The 19,738-nt window shown below is 52.8% G+C and overlaps 1 pseudogene; it reads right to left on the bottom strand.

Annotated features, from left to right (window-relative positions):
- The window catches only part of LOC147571497 (pleckstrin homology domain-containing family M member 1-like), a 56,627-nt pseudogene that overhangs the window by 27,455 nt on the left and 9,434 nt on the right, over positions 1-19,738 (bottom strand).

Below are 19,738 nucleotides of genomic sequence, written 5' to 3'. Positions count from 1 at the left end.
CCTCCTGCTCCAACGTGGTTGGGGACCCTCAGTTCCAGTCCCCCCCGCAACCTCTGTTTGCTGGGTGTCGAGGGAGGGAAGGGCTGCCGGGCCCAGTGGAGAGGAGTGCGCGCGCGCGGGCACCGACTTCGGGGTGCGCGCCGCGTGCGCCTGCCTGGGGGGCCTCCACGTGGCCGAGCAGCGCGGGGTCCTGGCAGCGCCCCTCTTCCTTCCTTGCACGCCCAGGAGCTCTCTCTGTTCTTCCCTCGTATGGGGCCTTCATTCAGGGCCTGAGCGCACCGTTCCTTCCATCTGTAACACTCTTTCCTGAGTCTTCCCCTTTCTAACTCTGACTCATTCTCCAAGGCTCATCTTATATGTACATTCCTCCAGGAAGTCTTCCGGGCTCTGCCCTCCTCCACTCCGGATTAGAGGGCTCACCTCTGTACTTCCAGGCATCCTGCCTCCCTTCTAGCTCCCTCTAGGCTGTTGTAGCAGCTCTACAGGCTGTTGTAGCTCTAGGCTTACTCATCTGCCTTCCCTGTGAGAGGGTAGGACCGGGTCTACCTTGCTCAGTGTGGAGCTCACAAAGCTGGCTCAGTGCTGAGCACTTGGTATGTTCTCAGTAAATAACTGTTAGATGAACGAGTAAATGAATGAATACATGAACAAATAAAAACCACTCCCAAAGCTTGCGGTAATTTCCCCAACCTAGTGGGAAGGTGATTTCTGCTCGGCTCTGGCATTTTTCCTAAGGGGGCGTCTTGGGCGGGCACTAGCTGCATGCGTGTGTGTGTGTGTGTGTGTGTGTGTGTGTGTGTGTCCGGGACGCTCACCTCTTGCTCAGCTCCTTCAGGGCCCCACTTCGGCACAGGCCCAGGTAATCCCCCAGAAGCTTCAGCTGCTCCCGTCTCCTCCGGACGAGGCGCATCTGCTCCACATGCTCGTACAGCGAGGCATTCACCAGCTGCAGGTTGATGAGGGGTGGGCCCGGATCTGCGTCAGGAACTTCAGAGCCTGCCGGCAGATCTGGGACACCACCAGACGGCAGATGGTGGCGGTTGGGGGGGGGGGGGGGCGGGACAGAATGGCCGTTCGGTGAGCATCTCTGCGACAGGCACAGTATTACCCACCCACTCACCCGCCCTGCCACCACCGTCCAAGGGAAGCGGTGCCATCTTCATTATACAGATGAGGAAATGGAGGACCAGAGATGATGTGACCGGGCCTAGGTCCACAGCTCATAAAAGTCAAGATCTGAACCCAGTTGCCCTAACTCCCAAACCTACTCTCCCTCCCAGGCACTAGCTGCGGTCCCTCCCCGGCCACGTTGGGTCAATGCCCCTCTCCCCCCGGGCCTACAGATCCTTCCCACTATTTCCTGTCTTCCCAGCCCCCATTTTCCTGCCTAACAGAAACAGGCACTGCCCCAGCGCCGACCCGGGAACCAGGTGACTGTCTGAGTCAGGCTCCAGCCACAGGAAACTACAGATCAGACACAGCTTAACAAGGTTTCCCGAGCGCCCCCACCCCAAGCTCTGGCCAGCAGCACCAACCAGGGCTCCCCCAAGTCCCCGTGTGGAGGGGAGCGATCAATCCCAGCCTCTCCCACTGACAGGGTGTTACAGGTTCTACCCTCGGCCCTGACCCTAATGCCAAAGCCGGTTACTGAGCGCCTACTATTTGCCCGACGGTGGGCTGCGGATCTCAACCATATCCTTTCTTCGGGCTGATGACAATTCAATGGGGGAGGTGTCACCACCCCCATTTTACAGATGAGTAAATGGAGGCTCAGAGAAGCTAAAGTGGCTTATCCAATCTACCTGCAGAAAGCAGAGCCCGGGTCTAAACTGAGGTGTTGTCTCTGCACACTTGGCTGCCTCATTAACTACCAAGAAGCTTCTCTCCCCTTCAGTCTCCTCCTTGGTGTAATAAGAAGGCCGGAGGATCTGAGATGGTCTCCACCATCAACTACCATGCAGTGGTTAGGAGTCAGGCTTTCAAGTCAGAATTGAATTCGAATCCTGGCTCTACCACTGCCTACCAGTAGGACCTTGTGACACTTATTTAACCTCTGTGACTCAGTTTCCTTGTCTATAAAGTGGGGAAAAGAAAAGCATCTCTTACGGAATTATTTTGAGTTTAGGTTAAAATAATGATAATAATAATAATAATAATAATAATAATAATAATAATAATGCAGGGGCGCCTGGGTGGCTCAGTCGGTTAAGCGTCCGACTTCGGCTCAGTTCATGATCTTACGGTTCACGGGTTTGAGCCCCATGTCGGGCTCTGTGCTGACAGCTCAGATCAGAGCCTAGAGCCTGCTTTGGATTCTGAGTCTTCCCCTCTCTCTGCTTCTCCCCCACTCGTGCTCTCTCTCTCTCTCTCTCTTTCTCTCAAAAATAAATAAATGCAAAAAATAAAAAATAAAAAAAAAAAAAGTTGTCCGGATGTTGTAAATAGCGAGTGTGTTTTATGGCCAAAGAATTATTTGCATCTGTGGCGGTTCTGAGGTTTAATATTCTATATGCAGTTAGTTAAATACTTACCACTGAGGGCAGGAGTGAGGACAAGGTAACCAACAAAAAGCCAAAGTGAAGCTAATGTCCTTGGGGTTCCGGTCCCCAGCAAGGTGGAGGCTGGGGTGGCACGGAATCTAAGAGTCACGTTCCCTGTGCTCTGACGACACATCCACACGTCAAGACTGCATGGCCAATAGGCCTGGGTCTTGAGAAACAAATAGCTTCTTCTTTGTGCTTCTGTGTCTGTCTTAAGCAGAAATCTGTGCCTTTGGGAGAAAGCCAAGTTTGTGCTCCTCCAGGCAGGCTCTGACTAAGTGAATGAGGGGCTGAAGGTGTGGCAGGCCTCAGGAGAAAGAAAGGGCACTGATGTAAGGCTCTAAGAGACTGGCGGGTGCCATCTCCTGTAATGTCCTCTGAGGCAGATACTTATTAATCCTTCTTTATAGATGAGGAAACTGAAGTTAAATAATTTGCTAATGGTAACATAGCTAGGTAGGTGGGTAAGCTCAGGTGGAGAAGAAGAAAAGAGAGATCTTAGAATACATCTTATTCAAAAGCATTTGGTGAACATAAAAAAGTACTCAAGACTAAATCACACTAAATGGTACCAAGTGGACAGAGCCTGTTATAAATCAGTATGAGTCCAGAACGATCCCAACTTTACAAATGTATGTAAACAAATATACAGAAAAGGCTGACTGCTCCAAGGGGAAGTACAGCCAGTTGGCCAGCCCACCCATCCATCCACCCGTCCATCAGTCCACATCCATCTACCCATCCCTCCATCCACATCCATTCACCCAACCATCTGTCTACATCCACCCGCCAACCCATCCACCCATCTATCTATTCACAACTATCTACCCACCCATCCCCCATCCATCTAGAAATATAATCTATCCTAACTATCTTTCCTTATCTATTCTTCCTCTCCCTCTCTTTCTCTCTCTCTAGTTGCTGGTGCCTTAAACAGTTTTCTCCATGGCCATGGGAGCTGCAGAGAACCACCCTCAGACCTCCACCTGAGGAACGAGGCAGGCACTGACAGAGTTCTGCCCAGGGGCTACAGACCAGCAGCACAGTTTTCTCTTGGTTGGCCCTCCCACCATCATGGGGCCTGAACCAGTGACCCTAAATTCCCTAGAGCCAAACTCCTCCACACAAAGAGCAGCAACAAAGGGGAGCGACCATTCCTTTGTCACTCCTCAGCCCTGTGTGGCCACGACTGGTTGGGCCCAAGGCTTACCGGGCGCTTGGTGAGGTCCCAGTTGTGGATGATCCTGGCCGGAATCACCGAGGCATCGTCCTGGTGGCAGATGTCGCAGTAATAGAGGCCAGAGAAGGCACAAAGCTTGGGTCGTACAAACGAGAAGCCAATCTGCCGGGAGCAGCCTGGGGAGAGGGACGGCAGGAGAGTGAGCAGTGGCGGGGCCAGAGTCTGGGGACAACGCAGAAGCTCCTAGGCAGAAGGACCTGCTATTTAAGGAAGGGGCAGACATACAAGGAGGACACAAAGATCAAACAACCGTCACTCACATGCCCACCGCTGAGAAACAACCCCATTACTTAGTCTTTACGACAAAACACCATTAACAATTATTGCTGCCATTTTGCAGCCGAAGCAGTCGGTGCACAGAGAGGTCAGGAGACCTGCCCAGTCACAGGACGATTAAGTGGCAGAGCCGGTAATCGGATTTGGGTTGGGTTGGTGTTAGAGCCCACATCCTCTTCTACCTAGCTGCCTGTGTTCAGTGTTCCCACTGCTTGCTCACCAATGCCAACCTCCCGTAGGCCCACCCCTCCACTGGGGCCCAGAAACGGAAGCAACCGAGTCAGCGCCTCAGCAAGCAGGGTAGGAGCTGGGGACATGGGGCCGGCCGACAGGCAGGGAGTAGGTGGGGAGGCCAACCGGAGGCAGGACCGTCTGGACACTGCCTGGTGCCAGCTTGGAGTCAGACAGGCCGGACATCTCTGGACAGTGGTGCAGGGTCCGGCTTCAGCTCCTCTGCTGGAGGTCCCTCCACAGCGGCGGGCGGTGGGAGTCAGAGTGGGGCTCAGATCCTGAGCACATGCCTGCCTCCCACAGGGCCAGGGGAAAGAGGCCCTCTGGCCTTGGGACGAGAAGGGCTGGCTCTTCTGCCTAATAGCTGCCTCATCCTAACCTTCGTCGAGGTTTTACGAGGTTCCATTTCAGTATCTATAAAACTCAGCTGCTCCTTGCTCTCCTGTGGGGGTGATGACCAAGTTTAAATGAGATGAGGCTTTGAAAGTGCCCTGTGAACCATGAAATACAGCCAGATGCCGGCGGTGGGCATCCACCCGGCCACAAAGCCATGCCTGCAGCAGGAAGGAAGCCCAAGCCCCCAGATTCAGTCTCGGCCTGAGGGCTGGCGGGTGAGAGGCACAGTGAGAGCCGCCCCCTGCCAGCATTCACACCCACTGGGGGACCCTCCTCACCAGCCCTGGGGGGCCTGGCCTCCTCCACGAGCCCAACACCCACAGGCGGAAAGTTCAGAGCGTGAGTGTTAGGGGTTGGCGGGTGTGAGGAGGGAGTGAGCAGGGACTTGAAAATGTCTTCTGCAGGAAGAAAACCGCAGACCACTTCCTTCCAGATGCCCGAAGCAGACTTTCCCTCCGGTCCCACAGGCTCCAGCCAACAGGATGGTCCTCAAACCACCTGCAGCTGCGTCTCCTGCTAGGGCACCCTGCGGCAGGGCAAAGTCCTCACAGTCCCCCTGGAGAACCGAAGGTGATGGAAACAGGGGTCTGGGTCGGGGAGAAGAGCTAAAAATGGAACGTGAGCCATGGAATATCTCACAGCCTTGAAAAGCAATGGGGTGGAGAGGCCCTGCGGGGACACGGCCAGAGCGAGCCTCTAGGACCATCAAGGTCCTCATCTGGCTTCACCACAGGACAGGTTATTGTTAGGACTAAGTTAAATAATCCAAATAAAGCAGCTGGCCCGGTGGTCCCACACAGAAGGATCAGACTTGAGGACAGTAATGATACGGCAGATGTACTGACGTAGAATAATATCCATGATACATTCCTCAGTAGAACAAAACCAAGTTGCAGAACAATATATACAGCTGTGCTGGCCCGTACGGTGGCCACAAGCCACAGGCGCCCATTTCAATTTAAATACCTTTAAGTTAAACTGAAAATTTGGTTCCTTAGTCACACTAGCCACATTTGAAGTCCTCAGGGGCCACAGATGGCTTGTAGTTACCATATTAGACAGCACAGATCTAGGATATTTTCACCATCGGAGAATGTTCTATTGCACAGCACTCAGTAGGATGAGCTGTGCACCCACAGGTCCCAACCCTCGGCAGGGCTGCTGGCCTCGGTGGGTGCTGGGGAGGAGCAGAGGCTACGTCTGCTGCAACATCCCAGGGGTGGCATGGGGACGCTCGTGGAGAGCCAGGAAAGGGCAGAGAGCCTAAATCGGGAGCCCCACCCGAGGCAGAGTGAGGCGGGCAGGCTGGGGGTGGCGGGACAGCAAGGGGGCACCTGCACAGAAGCAGCCCTGGGAGTCGAGGCCTTTCTCCGTGGGGATGGCCACGAGGTACCGCAGCAGGAAGCCGTTCTCCCGCGTGGCGAACTTCAGCACCTCCTGACAGTTTTCGTCCAGACTCCCGCCCAGTGTCACCGCCTCCTCGGCCCTCTCCAAGTAGGACGCCAGGACCTTGCGCACCAGCTCCCTCCACAGGGCGGCCTCCTCAGCATTCCCGGCCTGCAGCTTCAGGACGGCCTTGGCCGTGATGATTTTGAAGAAGGATGGGCCCCCGAGGCTCGTGTCTGGCAGGATGTCTCGGATGGTCTCAACTCCGTGGCTGTCACTTAACATTTTCTCGTTGTTTCTCACTCGGAAGCACTTCAGAGACTCCAAGGATAGGGAAAAAATATAGGGCATCCAGGTCCTGTCCGTGTACAGGTACAGAAGGGATTCTTTAATAGCGTCTGGCTCGGGAACTTGGGCAGAGGACCAACAGAACTGTGTGCCCTGGAGAGTCTCGGGCTCAGTGGGTGGGTCCGGGTGGGAGGGGAGGCCACCCTGGGGGGCGTCTGGGGGGTCCTCGGGCTGCTCCGGGTACTGGATGTTCACCCACTCATCCTCCTGCTGGGGCCGGCACTTCTGTAGGGCCTCCCGCACCCGGTCCAGCCAGTCCTCGGCTTCGTCCTGGGAGGAGGCCCGCAGGGCCAGCAGCTTCCTGCCAGAGAAGACCAGCTCGAAGCGGCCGTCGCCGTGGGCTGGCCCCACGGCCTCGCATCGCAGCAGGGAGCAGTTCTCCACGCAGGTGCGTTCCTCGGTGTTCAGGTAGAGGCGGAACTCCAGAGGGGAGAGCTCGCAGAAGAGTTCCTTCCAGATGCCCATCGCCCCCCGCCGCTCCACGGTGCCCAGCTTCATGAGACCCCGGAATGGGTTGGACAGCCCTGGGGGCAGAAAGAGGCACTTTAGACGGCGGGCCAAGCCTCTACCTCCCGAGGCCCTGCAGCGGGTGGGGACAGGGGCTGCCGCGAGAACGCTTTAGGAGTGCCTTCGTCCCATCCGCACCCTCAGCTGTTGACCTTGTTCCTGAATTTTACTGAGAAAAAAAAAAAAAAAAAAGGACTAAAAAAATTACCTCCACAGAGCCCTCACTATGGCATCTGTACCCACACTCAGACTTCCCCCTTGTCACCGGGGATGAACTTCCGGCTCAGTCTGAGGCCTACTCCTCCGTCTGCACAGGGGACCCCTCCCCACTGCCCACTCAAGGACAGGGACGTCTCTCCAGCAGCCCCCCCCCCGCCCCCCACCGTGTCACTGCTTTGTCCCTTCCCTCCTGGCTCGTTCCCATCAGCACACAAACACGCTGTTATTTCTGCCATCTTTAAAAATAGCTTTCTTGATGGCACTCACATTTCTAATTACCACCCTGTTCCTCTGTCCCCTTTACAGAAAACCTCGAGGAGGTGTCACAACTGTCTCTGGTTCCCCTGCTCCCGTTCCATCTTGAATCTGCTCCAGTCAGGTTTTTGTCCCCTCCTTCCACTGAAACGGCACTTGGGAAGCCCCATGCCCTCCTTGTCACCAAATCCCAAGGCTAATCCTTGGTGCCAATCTGGCCTGACCCATCAGTATCTCAGGACACAGCTGAGACCCTCCTGCCCTCATGAGACACTTCCCTCACACGGCTGCTGAGGGGCCACTCTGGGTACTCCTCCGCCACGACGGGCCACTCTTCTGTCCCCCGGGCTCACTCCTCCGCCTCTCCCTGACATGTCAACATTGGAGCACCCCAGAGCTCAGTCCTGGGTCCCCTTCTCCATTGACACCCGCCTCCTACCTGATCGTGCCTACGCTCAGGGCTTTATGCCAACAGCTCCCCAGCGTTTATGTCCAGCCTGAACCTTGCCCTTGAACTTCAGGTTCAGATCTCCACCTGTGCCATGTATGGCTGATATCTAATAGGCATCTCAAAATTGACATGCCCGAAAATCAATTCCTGCCCCTCCCACTGCAAACTAGCTTTTCTCCCAACATCCCTCATCTCATAAATGGCAAACTGCATCCTTCGAGCTGCTTGGGCTAAAAACCTTTCCTTTCTGTCACACACATACACACGCAGCCCGTCAGCGAATTCTGCTGGCACATCCGGAACCCTCTGCTTCTCACCACCTCGACCGCTACCACACGGGCTCCGACGGCTGTCACCCCTGGCCTGGCTTGTGGCGAGAGCCTCCTGACTGGTCTCTCTCCCCTGAGGTCCTTCAACATACGAGCCAGGATGACTCCCCATTTAAAGGAAGTCAGATCACGTCCCTTTGCCCCAAACCCTGCAATGACTGCCATCTCCCTCGGAGGGAAAGCTAACGTCCCTTCTGTGGCCCGCGAGGCCCTCCGTCACTCCGCCCTCATCTCTAACTACCCCCTTCCCATCTCCTTGGTTTCCTGGGCACGTGCCCATGGCAGGATCTTTGCATCTGTTCCCCTGCTGGAGCCACACAGGTCGGCCCGTGCCTTCCTGCCTCTCTCCCTGCACATCTCCTCAAATGTCACCTTCTCTGTGAGGGCTTCCTTGGCCACCCATATGAAATAGTACGCTCCCCCCCGGCACTCCCCAAGTTCTCCACAGCAATTATTATCACCAGTCCATACTATACATTTACTTGTTAATTCCCTTCTTCCCTGCCTCTTGCACTAGGATATAAGAAGTCTGTGAAGACAGGGACGTTGCTTTGCTTCCTGCTGTGTCCCCAGCACCCAGAACAGCCTGGCACAGCACAGATACTTAATAAATACCCGCTGAATGAGCGTGTGCCTGGACACCACACACCCCTCTATGCTCCCTGGTTCCTAGGGCTCTGCCAGCAACTGGGGGGTCCAAAGGATGCACAGTTCTCTCTTCCGCAGCCTGAACTAGCCTTGGAGATTTCAGATAATTGTATAGGGTCTTCCTACCCTTCAGGGAACCTGACGGCCTAGGCATGAGGCACACTTTCTCTGGCATGGTTACACGGACTACAAGAAAAACCTAAAAGAAGCCAGTGTGGAGACCAGGGCTCTCCTGAGCTAGGAACCTGGCCGGAATCGTCTGCTGGGTCATGGCAAACAGAAAATGAAGTGAGAAAGAGACTGGCTCCAGGGCAGACTTTTCTGTTTGTGGGGGTTGTGGAGAAATTCGCTTATGGTTACTGAACGCTTTTTAGAATTGCACAGGGTGCGGAACTCGAGCTGGCCTCGTTGTAAACAGCGCACAGAGGACGGCTAACAGATGGCAGAGCTGATACACCCCCACCAGAGCTGTTAAACAAACCATCGAAGACAGAGGTCTCGGGAAGGGGCACTGAAACGCCTTCCGGAGGCAGGGTTTGCTCTGAGCTACAGGCAGAACCCAGAGTCGTGCATAGTCACACGACCTCGGGGGGGGGGGGGGGGGAAGTTTCAGTATTTCAATATATGAAACAGGTTTGGGGGCATGATACTGTGGAGCTCTCATGAGAAAATATAGCACTTTTCCTGAAATGCTTCCCTGAATTACTCAGCAAGGGTGTTCCTGATTACATTTTGGGAAGAGGTTTTGCTCGTGAGAATACACTACCCAACCAGTAATGGAAAAGAGGGCTCTGGCACTGCTCTCCGAAAGGCACTGTCCCCGCGGCAAGGTCACTGGAACCCTGCGGTCACCTACCCATCTGCCTGCGGTGCACCACCCTGAAGTTCTGGTGCTCCTGGGCCGCCGCTGCCCTGCTTGGCCGGCCTCCTGGGGAAGGCACGCAGGCTTGGATTAAGGCCCCCGTGGAGTGGCTTTTCCTTGGCCCTTGAGAAAAATGCTGGAGGAGCCCAGGCCTGGACTCCGGAGTCCCTCCGGAAGAAGCCACGGAGTGTTCTGAAGGGCTCTCTGCGGGCGGCTCCTGGGGAGGCCGGTAGAAGTCATCCTCTGAAATCCAGCTCCTGCTCTTCTAGTGGGAAGGGAGGGAAGACACAGGTGGTGGTTGAAGGTTTTTGTGTGTTTGTTTTGTTTTACAGACATCTTGATGGAGACACAATTCACCGATCATCAAAGGAACCCATTTAGAGCGCACGACTGAATAGTTTCAGTGTATTCACAGAGTTGTGCAACCAGCACCACGAAGTTCAGAACATTTTCATTCCTCCAGAAAGAAACCCCGTGCTCGGGAGCGGTCAGTTCCCATTTCCCCTCAACCGCTCCAGTTCTAGGCCACCACTAATCTACTTTCTGTTTCTAGAGATCTGTCCATTCTGTTTACATAAACAGAATCTTCATTTATGGTTTGTCTTTTTATTCATTTGTATGTATATTTATTTTGGGGTGTATGGGGGGGAGACAGCATGAGCAGGGGAGGGGGACAGACAGGCAGAGAAAGAGAGAGACAGAATCCTAAGCAGGCTCTACACTCAGTGTGGAGCCTGACGTGGGGCTCAGTCTCACGAACCTGGGATCACGACCGGAGCCAAAATCAAGAGTTGAACGCTCAACTGAGCCACCAAGGTGCCCCAATATAAAAGGAATCTTATAAATGTGGTCTTTGTGTCTGCCTTCTCTCTGAACATCAGGTTTTCTAGGTCCATCCATGTTGTGGCAGGCATCGGTATTTCTTTATTACTAACTAGTATTCCAAGGTATGGATGTAGCACATTTGGTCTGTCCGTTCATCAGCTGATGGGCATCTGGGTTGTCTCTGCTTTGGGGCAATTATGAATAATGCTGCCACGAACATTCACGTAACCATTTCTTTTTTTTTCTTTCTTTTTTTTTTTTTTTTGTTGGGCAGACTGGAGGGCCTTTTATTCGCGAGGATCGGGGGTGGGGTCCCAGGTGTGGAGAGACAATAAATACTGAGGAATGTCGGGGTCTCAGTGCATCCAAAACGTGGATTAGGGTGCTGGGGTCCTGGAACTTGGCGGGTCGGAGGACAGGTCAATAAATACCCAAACTGCCGAGGCGGGCGGAGCCTGCTGTGGCCCCCAGAGCTACATACGTGAGGAGGGCGCGCGAGTCCCCGAAAAAGCGGGGCTGGCGAAAGCAAAATGTTCTCGAGAAGGCGGGCGGGGCTCGCACTAGACGTTCGCCGCGGGAAGAGAACATTCCCGGGATAGTAGGGCCTCATGCACAGGGATTTGTGGTCTGCGAGCCGATAGGCGGGGGGCGCGTGGAGGGTGAAAAACTGATGGCCGAGCCCTGGCCCTGCTGTCTCCTCTAGATCGCAGTTTGCCCATCCACGGCGGGGCCTCAGCCAGGCCGGAGTTAGTAGGTGGTTGGTCTGCCATTCTCCCCAGCAGCAACTGCAGCATTCCTGGTTGCAAGCCTCCATGGAGCCCCCTGCTCCTCCCTCCCCGGCCGCCAGGGGGCGGGCCCGGATCGCAGGGCTGGAGCTCAGCCGGAGACCCACGCTGGGAGGCGGTGTGAACGGGGAGGCGGTAGGAATGGCTTCTGCGCCGTGCTCAGGTCACCCAACCCTCCAGCTTGGGGTCCTAGGGTTCAGGGGGCGAAGGCGGCTCCCGGGTGGCGCCAGACCGGGGCGAGACGGTGGGCGCAGGCCACCAACCCTGTGCAGCCCAAGGCGGCGGCAGCAGCCAGAGCAACGGCGAACAGGAGCAGGGAACGCGCCTCCGATAGGTCAGGCTGGCAGGGAGCAGCAGGTGGCGGCGGTGCATGGGGCCTGGCCCCACCAGCGGGCCTTGGCCCAGAGCCACGGCCGGGGGGCCATATGGGAAGGTGCATCCGTGGCCCGGGGACTGGGGACCCCCGTGACAGCTGCGTCTCCCCCGGCCTGCAGCAGCTCCATCCGCTCCTGCAGCTGCCGCACGCACGCCTCCACGTCTCGGTTCCGGGCCTCGGCCTCACGGAGCTGACCAACTTGACCATGGCCCTCCCCTCTTCTCCAGTCCCTGGGCGTCCTCAGGAGAAGGCCTGCCTCACCAAAAGGCCCTGTTTGGTTTGTCTCTGTCTCCACGTAACCATTTCTGTGTGGACCTATGTTTTCCGTTCCGTTGGGTACATGTCTATGAGTGCAACTGATGGGCCATTCGGTAACTATGTCTAACTTTCTGAGGAATTTCCAAACTCTTTCCCTAAGTGACTACACCATTTTACATTCCCACCACATATGGGGATTCCAATTTCTCCACATCCTTTCCAACGTTTTTATTATCTGTTTGATTATAGCCATCCTCACGTGTGTGAAGTACCGTCTTGTGGTTTGGGTTTGCAATTTCCCCAGTGTCTAAGGACAATGACACCGAGCATCTTTTCACGTGCTCAGTGGACACCAGTAGATCTTCTTTGGAGAAATGTCTATTCGAATTCTTTGCCTATTAAAAAAAATTTTTTAATGTTTATTTATTTTTGAGAGAGACAGCGGGGGGGGGGGCAGAGAGAGAGAGGGAGACACAGAATCGGAAGCAGGCTCCGGGCTCTAAGCCGTCAGCACAGAGCCCGACGTGGGGCTCGAATTCACGAACCATGATCTGAACCGAAGTCGGAGGCTTCACCGACTGAGCCACCCCACCCAGGCTCCCCTAAGTCTCCAACTGATTTTGAGTTAATTCTTGTGTATGGTGTGAGGAAGGGGTCTACCTTTATTTTGTCGCAGGTGGACATCCCATCATCCCAGCACCAGTCACTAGTGCCCAGCGACTACAGTTTGTCAGCCCTGCTTATAGGGTTTGAGATGAGGGAGGCATGGGTGAGCAGGACCCAGGACCCCTTCTGTTGCTGAGACTGAAGCTGCTCACCAGTGGGAGAAGTGGGGTGGGTCTGGGGTCACAGAATTGTGGGAAGGGATTTTAGCTTCCCCCCTCCCCCATTTCAAGCACTCCCTGCCTTTCTGTGCCTAAGCATGGATGAGCAGAGTCAAGAAGAAAGCTGGCTGGACTGCCCTAAGTGGCTGTCTACACAGAGGAAGTGACTCACACGAGAGGTGGGTCCAGCCCAGCTATTTTGTTAAGTGTCACCAGCCTCACCCTGAAGTTGCTATTTCCACCCCCTAAATGAGACTGCCCTCTCTGCTCCCGTAGACGCGGAAGGGGAGTAAGGCTTGGGCTGCCCTAGAGGGATTGGTTTGCACAGTTTAATCCATTCAGATGCTTTCTGGCACCTTAAGCCAAGAGTGGAGAACTCTGAGTCGGGAGTATCGGGGCCTCAGGGCTGGGCTCCAGGGCTCCCTCTGAAAACCCTCGGAATTAGCAGGTGCTTCCTTCAGTCAGTGACAGGACAATGTGTCAATCAGGGTGGCTACTTGGGAAGCATTTGCAACACAAGATTCTGAACAAAGCCTGCCTGGGCCATAGAGACCCAGGGGAGCTCCCCGAGGAAAATGGGCAGGAGCCCCACAGAGCCTGGCACACACACCTGGGAAGTCCTGCGGCCTCCCAGCTCACTATTCCTTAAGACTCAGCTCAGGGGCCGTCCATCACCTCCTCTGGGAAGCTTTCCTGACTATTTCCCAGCCTACACTCCTCCCGCTGCCTAGCTGGGTCAGGGACTCCTCGGGGCTCCCACGGCATTCTTTGCCCACCCCACCCAGCACCTACCAAGCTGTATGCAATGGCCACTCTTCTTTCTGCCTGGCACAGAGTTATCACAGGTGAGGGAATAATTCTTGAGTATCAAACGTCTTTGGCATAAAATAACAAGGCTGGGGCAAGGGGACTGGAAGGAAGGAGACAAATGTGAATTGTGAGGTGATAGAAGTTCACTGGTGAGGGCTCCTCTCTCCAAGGAGGTGAGGGAGACGATCGGGAAGTGTTCAGACTCGGTCCAGCGGCCACAGGTCAGCCCCCAGGAAATGATACTCCAGGAAACATCTTTTGTTCTCTTAGACAACAGACAAAACCAGTGGGAACACTGGGTCCTTGGAGCTACTGCACACAGGCCTGGACGGAGCTCTGTAGCTGTGCCCCAGCCAGGGCCCCCGGTCACCAAGCGGAGTGTGGGGGGAGCACCCCACTGTTCCCCCTCCCCCTTCCTACCACCTACCTTCCTACCTTCTGCTCATTCAAGCCCCCACATCTGGCCAGTTCCCTGCCGCTCTAACGGTGGAGGAAACCGCCACAGACCACGGGTCAAAGCCATGGCAGCACCTGCCACGAGGGGCCCGAGACAGAGGAATGCCACTTTCACTGGGTGAAGTCTTAGAATCCAGACTGTCCTCTGGAGTGCAACTGAGAAATCCGTTCACAGCCCCCCGGAGTCCACAAATAGAAGTCCCCTTAGCTCCCCCACTCCCGGCCCCTTTCCTTCCTGGCACTTGTCACCAGTGTAATTATGATGTGGGTAATGACTTGCCTGATCCAGTGTCTGTCCCCAAGGAGCAGGGCCCTTGTCCGTCCTGTTCCATCACCGTACCAAGTATGGTGCTTGGCCCAGAGCAGGGCCTCTGTGGTGAATGAATTTAAAATAATGGTTTTTGTTTCTTTTTTAAAGAAAGACTGAATGGCTCTCATGGTTATACGACTTGACAGTCAGAACCCTCTACTCACCCCCCCACCCCCACCCCACGCCACCAAAGTGTCAAATAAATGGCAGTGACTAAGTGACAGAAGCACAGGAAAATGAGACTCACAGGGGTGACACGCGGGGTGGAGCCGGGGGTCCACCAGGTGGGCTGCACGGGAGTGCCCAGCGACTATCTACTTAGGGGAGGGATGAGTGGGTCCTGTGGGCTCTCAGCCACCTGAGTCCCCTGAGGCCTGCGGGGAGGCGGAGCCCGCCCTGGTCAGACCCACCAGCCCAGCCCATGCACTTGGCGGCCTACTTCTCAGCGTAAACTCCCAAGCTGGCATCTCGAGAGTCTCTGAGAGTTCGAGAGCCGTTAATTACGCCTGCACTCACCCAGGTACGGTGTGCAGAGCTGACCTTACAGAAGGGAACAGACATGCTCTTCCGTATCACGGAGCCGATATTCGAGTCCAGAGGCAGGAAATCAAGTGAAGCAGGCAAATGGGAAAGGGAGTCACTGGGGACGGTGCTTTTGGGACAGGGTGCTGGGGGAAGGCGGAGACAAGGGTGAGGAAAAGGGGCGAGCTGGGAAAGGGTCCGGGCAGATGGAATGGCAAATGGAAACGCCTGGGGCTGAAAGGAGCCTGCGGTGGCAGAAGCTGCCGGAGGCCAGAGGAGCAACGCCCGGTGAGCCGAGGAGCTTGGGTGACAAGTTAAGCTGCCCTGTCCCATCAGCTCTGGGACCCTGGCAAGACAGGATGTCGGAGCTGAGACACAACACGAGTCAGGTCTTGGACGGGAGTGAACTCAGCTTGGTCAACGCCACTCTGTGGCATCCTACTAGGGCGCGCAGCCCCAGACCCTAGGGGTAGCCCCCTGCTTCCAGCTCAAGCCAGGGGCTGTGGAGTCGTTCTTCTTTACCCTTCAGGGTGTTGACAGTTGTCGGCTCAAAACCTTCAGAGTCCTCTGACATTCTGGGCCCTGAAGACTCTTCAGGATAGTAAAAAATGGAGACTGTGACCTCACTTATACAGCTACATGGCTTATACAGTCACATTCAGTCAGTGGTGCTAGTCGGTCCGATATCTGTATGGACAAAACGTGACTTTTGACTCTTACCTCACACCATACACAAAACTCAGTCCCAAGTGGATCATAAATCTAATTGCAAAAGGTAAAACAACAAAGCTTCTAGATGAAAATACAGGGGTCTTCACAGCTTTGGGTAGAGATCTTAAAAATAGACACAAAATACGTAAACCACAAACAGAGAGGCCAATAAATTGAAGAGCATTAAAACCAAGAATTTCTGCTCCACGAAAAATACCATTAAGAGATTTAAAACACAAGCCATAGGGGCACCTGGGTGGCTCAATCAGTTAAGCATCCAACTCTTGATTTCGGCTCAGGTCATGATCTCACAGTTTGTGAGTTCAAGCCCCAAGTCAGGCTTTGCACTGACAGTGTGGAGACTGCTTGGGATTCTCTCTCTTTCCCTCTCTTTTTCTTTTGTTTTTTTAATGTTTATTTATTTTTGAGAGAGAGACAGAGACAGAGTGCAAGTGGGCAAGGGGCAGAGAGAGAGAGATGGAGACACAGAATCCAAAGCAGGCTCCAGGCTCCAAGCTGTCAGCACAGAGCCCGGCGCACGGCTTGAACTCGTGAACCGCGAGATCATGACCTGAGCTTAGCCGACTGAGCCACCCAGGCATTCCTCTCTCCCTCTTTTTCTGCACGCGCATGAGCGTACACACTCTCTCTCAAAATAAATAAATAAACGTTAAAAAAACAGGCAAGCCATAGACTTGAAGAAACGTTTGCTATATGTATATGCGACATATTTTTTTCTCTAATAAAAGACATATCCATAATATGTAAAGAGCCTCTACCAATGAATCAGGAAATACACACAACTCAATTTAAGAATGAAGCAATGACTTAGAGACTTCCAACAGCCAATAAGCAAACGAAAAGGTATCAAGATCGTTAGTCATCAGGGAAATGCAAATTAAAACCACAGTGAGGTCCCACTGCACACCTATTAGAGTGGCCGAAATGAAAAAGACTGATGACCCACTGGCTAGGATAAAGAGCAATGAAAATGCTCACATATTGCCAATGTGAGTACAAGTCAATGCAAGCACTGTTAGAAAACTGCTTGGCAGTATGCACTAAAGGTAAACATACGCCTTCCCAATGACTGGGCGATTCCGCTCCTAGATATAAACCCCCAGAAAAGAGTGCAGAGGGGTTCACAGAAATACAAATGTAAGAACGTTCACATCAGCTTTCATCATAATAGCCCAAACCTGGAAACAACCCAAATGTCTGTTAGCAGGAGAATGGATAGATGCACTGTGATATACTCTTACAATGGAATGCTACAGAACAATGGAAAAGAACAAACTATAGCCTCATGCTATATGCACAGGTGAACCACACAGACATAATGCTCAGTGAAAGAAGCAAAAGAGTATGCATTGTACAGTTCCTTCCATACGAATGAAGTCGAACAATAGGAGAAATTAATCTACGGTGCTAGAAGTCAGAATAGAGGCTTCCTTTAGAGGGGAACAATGGGACAAGGCATGAGAGAGCCTTCTGGTGGGCTGGAAGTGTTCTATGTTTCCATCTGGAGGGTGGCCATAGAGGGTACATCGTATATAAGTACTCACTGAGATGTGTACTAAAGATCACTTTACAGCATTCCTCGAAAACGTTCTAAAGGGGGAAATAATAGTCTTTTTTTCTGGTAAATTTTTAAAAATCTTTATTTTTGAGAGAGAGAGAGAGAGCGCGCGCGCAGGGGAGGGGCAGACAGAAAGGGAGACACAAGAATCGGAAGCAGGCTCCAGGCTCTGAGCCGTCAGCACAGAGCCCGACGCGGGGCTCGAACTCACGAACCACAGATCACGACCTGAGCTGAAGTCGGACGCTTAACCGACTGAGCCACCCAGGCGCCCGGAAATAATAGTCTTTTGAACAAATGGTGCTGGTACCACTGTACATCAATATGCAAAAGAATCGAGCTGGGCCTCGTCCTTATACCACATACAAAAGTCAACTCAAAATGGATCATAGATCTCAATGTAAGAGCTAAAACTATAAAATTTTTAGAAGAACGCATCAATCTTTGTGACCTTGGGCTAGGAAACGGGTATACACGGGACACCAAAAGCACAAATGGCGAAAGAAAAAAATAGGTAGACTGGACTCTATCAACATTGAAAACGTTTATGCTGTAAATGTTACCACCAAGAAAGTGAAACGACAACTCACAGGATGGGAGGAAACAGTTGCTAATTATGTATTTAATAAGGGTATACAACCCAGAATATATAAAGAACTATTATAATTCAATAATAAAAAGACAAATAATCCCATTTTAAAATGGGCCAAGGGGTACCTGGGTAGCTCAGTGGGTTCAGCATCTGACTCTTGGTTTTGGCTCAGGTTGTGACCTCACGTTTCGTGAGTTCAAGCCCTGCATCGGGCTCTGTGCTAGCGGCAAGGAGCCTGCTTGGGACTCTCTCTCCTTCTCTCTCTGCCCCTCCCCTACTCATGCCCGCACTCCCACAAAATAAATAAGTGAAAAATAAACAAAATAAAATAAAAATGGGCCAAGGTTCTGAATAGACATTCCTCCAACGTAGATCTACAAATGGCCAAAAGTCACACAAACAAGATGATGCTTGACATCATTAGTCATTAAAGAAACGCAAATCAAAACCGTAAGTAGATACTGCTCCTGCCGCCTGCTAGCTATAATGACAATTTTTAAAAAGACAGTAAGAACTGTTGGTGAGGATGGAATACATTGCTGGTGGGAATATAAAATGGGGCCGCTGCTTAGGAAAACAGTTTGGTAGTTCCTCAGAAGGTTAAATATAGAGTTACCATGTGACCCAGAGATTTTGCTGCTGGGTATACATCCAAGACAATCAAAAATATACCCACACAAAAACTTGTACATGAATGTTCATGGCTGTGTTATTTATATTAGCCAAAAAAATGGGGGGAAAAAAACAAAAGTCTATCCACTGATGAAGGACAAAATAAAATGTGACGGGTTCATACAAAGGAATCTACAATGAATTATTACTCCCTGAAGCACAGATCAGGCTCCAACAACGATGAATCCTGAAAACAGTATGTTAATTGGAAGAAGCCAGTCACCAAAGGCTGCATATTACAGGATTCCATTTCTGTGAAATGTCCAGAATAGCAAATCTATAGACAAAGGAAATAAGTAGTTGCCAGGGGATGAGGGGAGTGAGGCGGGAGGAGGAGGATGGGACGTCACTGCTAATGGTAAGGGATTTCTTTTCTTTTCTTTCTAAATGTTTTTGTTTATTTTTTGAGAGAGAGATAGAGACAGAGCATCAGCAGGGGAGGAGCAGAGAGAGAGGGAGTCTGAAGCATGCTCCAGGCTCTGAGCTGTCAGCACAGAGCCCGACATGGGGCTCGAACTTGTGAACCACAGATCATGACCTGAGCTGAAGTCAGACCCTCAAACGACTGAGCCACCCAGGCATCCCAAGGGATTTCTTTTATGGGGGATGAAAATATTTTCAAATTCGATTGTAGTGATGGCTGCACAACCTTGTGAATATACGAAAAAAAATGGAATTATACACTTTAATTAGGTGAATTGTATGGTATATGAGTTATATCTCAATAAAGCTATTTAAAAGTGTGTGTGTGTGTGTGTGTGTGTGTGTGTGTGTGTGCGCGCTGCGCGCGAGCGCGTGTCCTAATCTATTTCACGGCCTTGGCCCCATCCTGAGTTACAGGATCTGGAAGCTACCGGATGAGAGATATGCACGGATGGAGCTGAAAAAGCAAGACTATATCCTAACGTGACCCCAGACAACAGCTGGGATAAACCTGGGGTTCTGTATGTCTGCATGCACACGTGCATACAACTTCCTACCCTGGCTATTCATCCTAAAGGACAAATGTGAAATGGCAAAGAGCTCAGGTCCACAGCTTTGACAACCGCTTCACTGGGCCGATGGTTCTCAAGCCTCTGACCCATGGCTCTGTGCAGGAGATTCCCAGGGCTGGCTTCCCTCGGGGTTATCAACAAAGGAGACCGGCCCATTCTAGAGCTGCACTGCCCAACAGAAACAGAATTCCAGCCACATGTATCATTTTAAATGTTTTACTAGCCACGTTTTTAAAATGTAAAAAGAGGGGCGCCTGGGTGGCGCAGTCAGTTAGGTGTCCGACTTCAGCCAGGTCACGATCTCGCGGTCCGGGAGTTCGAGCCCCGCGTCGGGC

This window comes from Puma concolor, unplaced genomic scaffold (genome assembly GCF_028749965.1).
Source record: "Puma concolor isolate L17-30 unplaced genomic scaffold, mPumCon1.1.hap2 unalloc_scaffold_24, whole genome shotgun sequence".
Taxonomy (NCBI): Eukaryota; Metazoa; Chordata; class Mammalia; order Carnivora; family Felidae; genus Puma; species Puma concolor.
The sequence above is the reverse complement of the archived record's forward strand: the minus strand, read 5'-3'. Positions and strand labels throughout refer to the sequence as shown.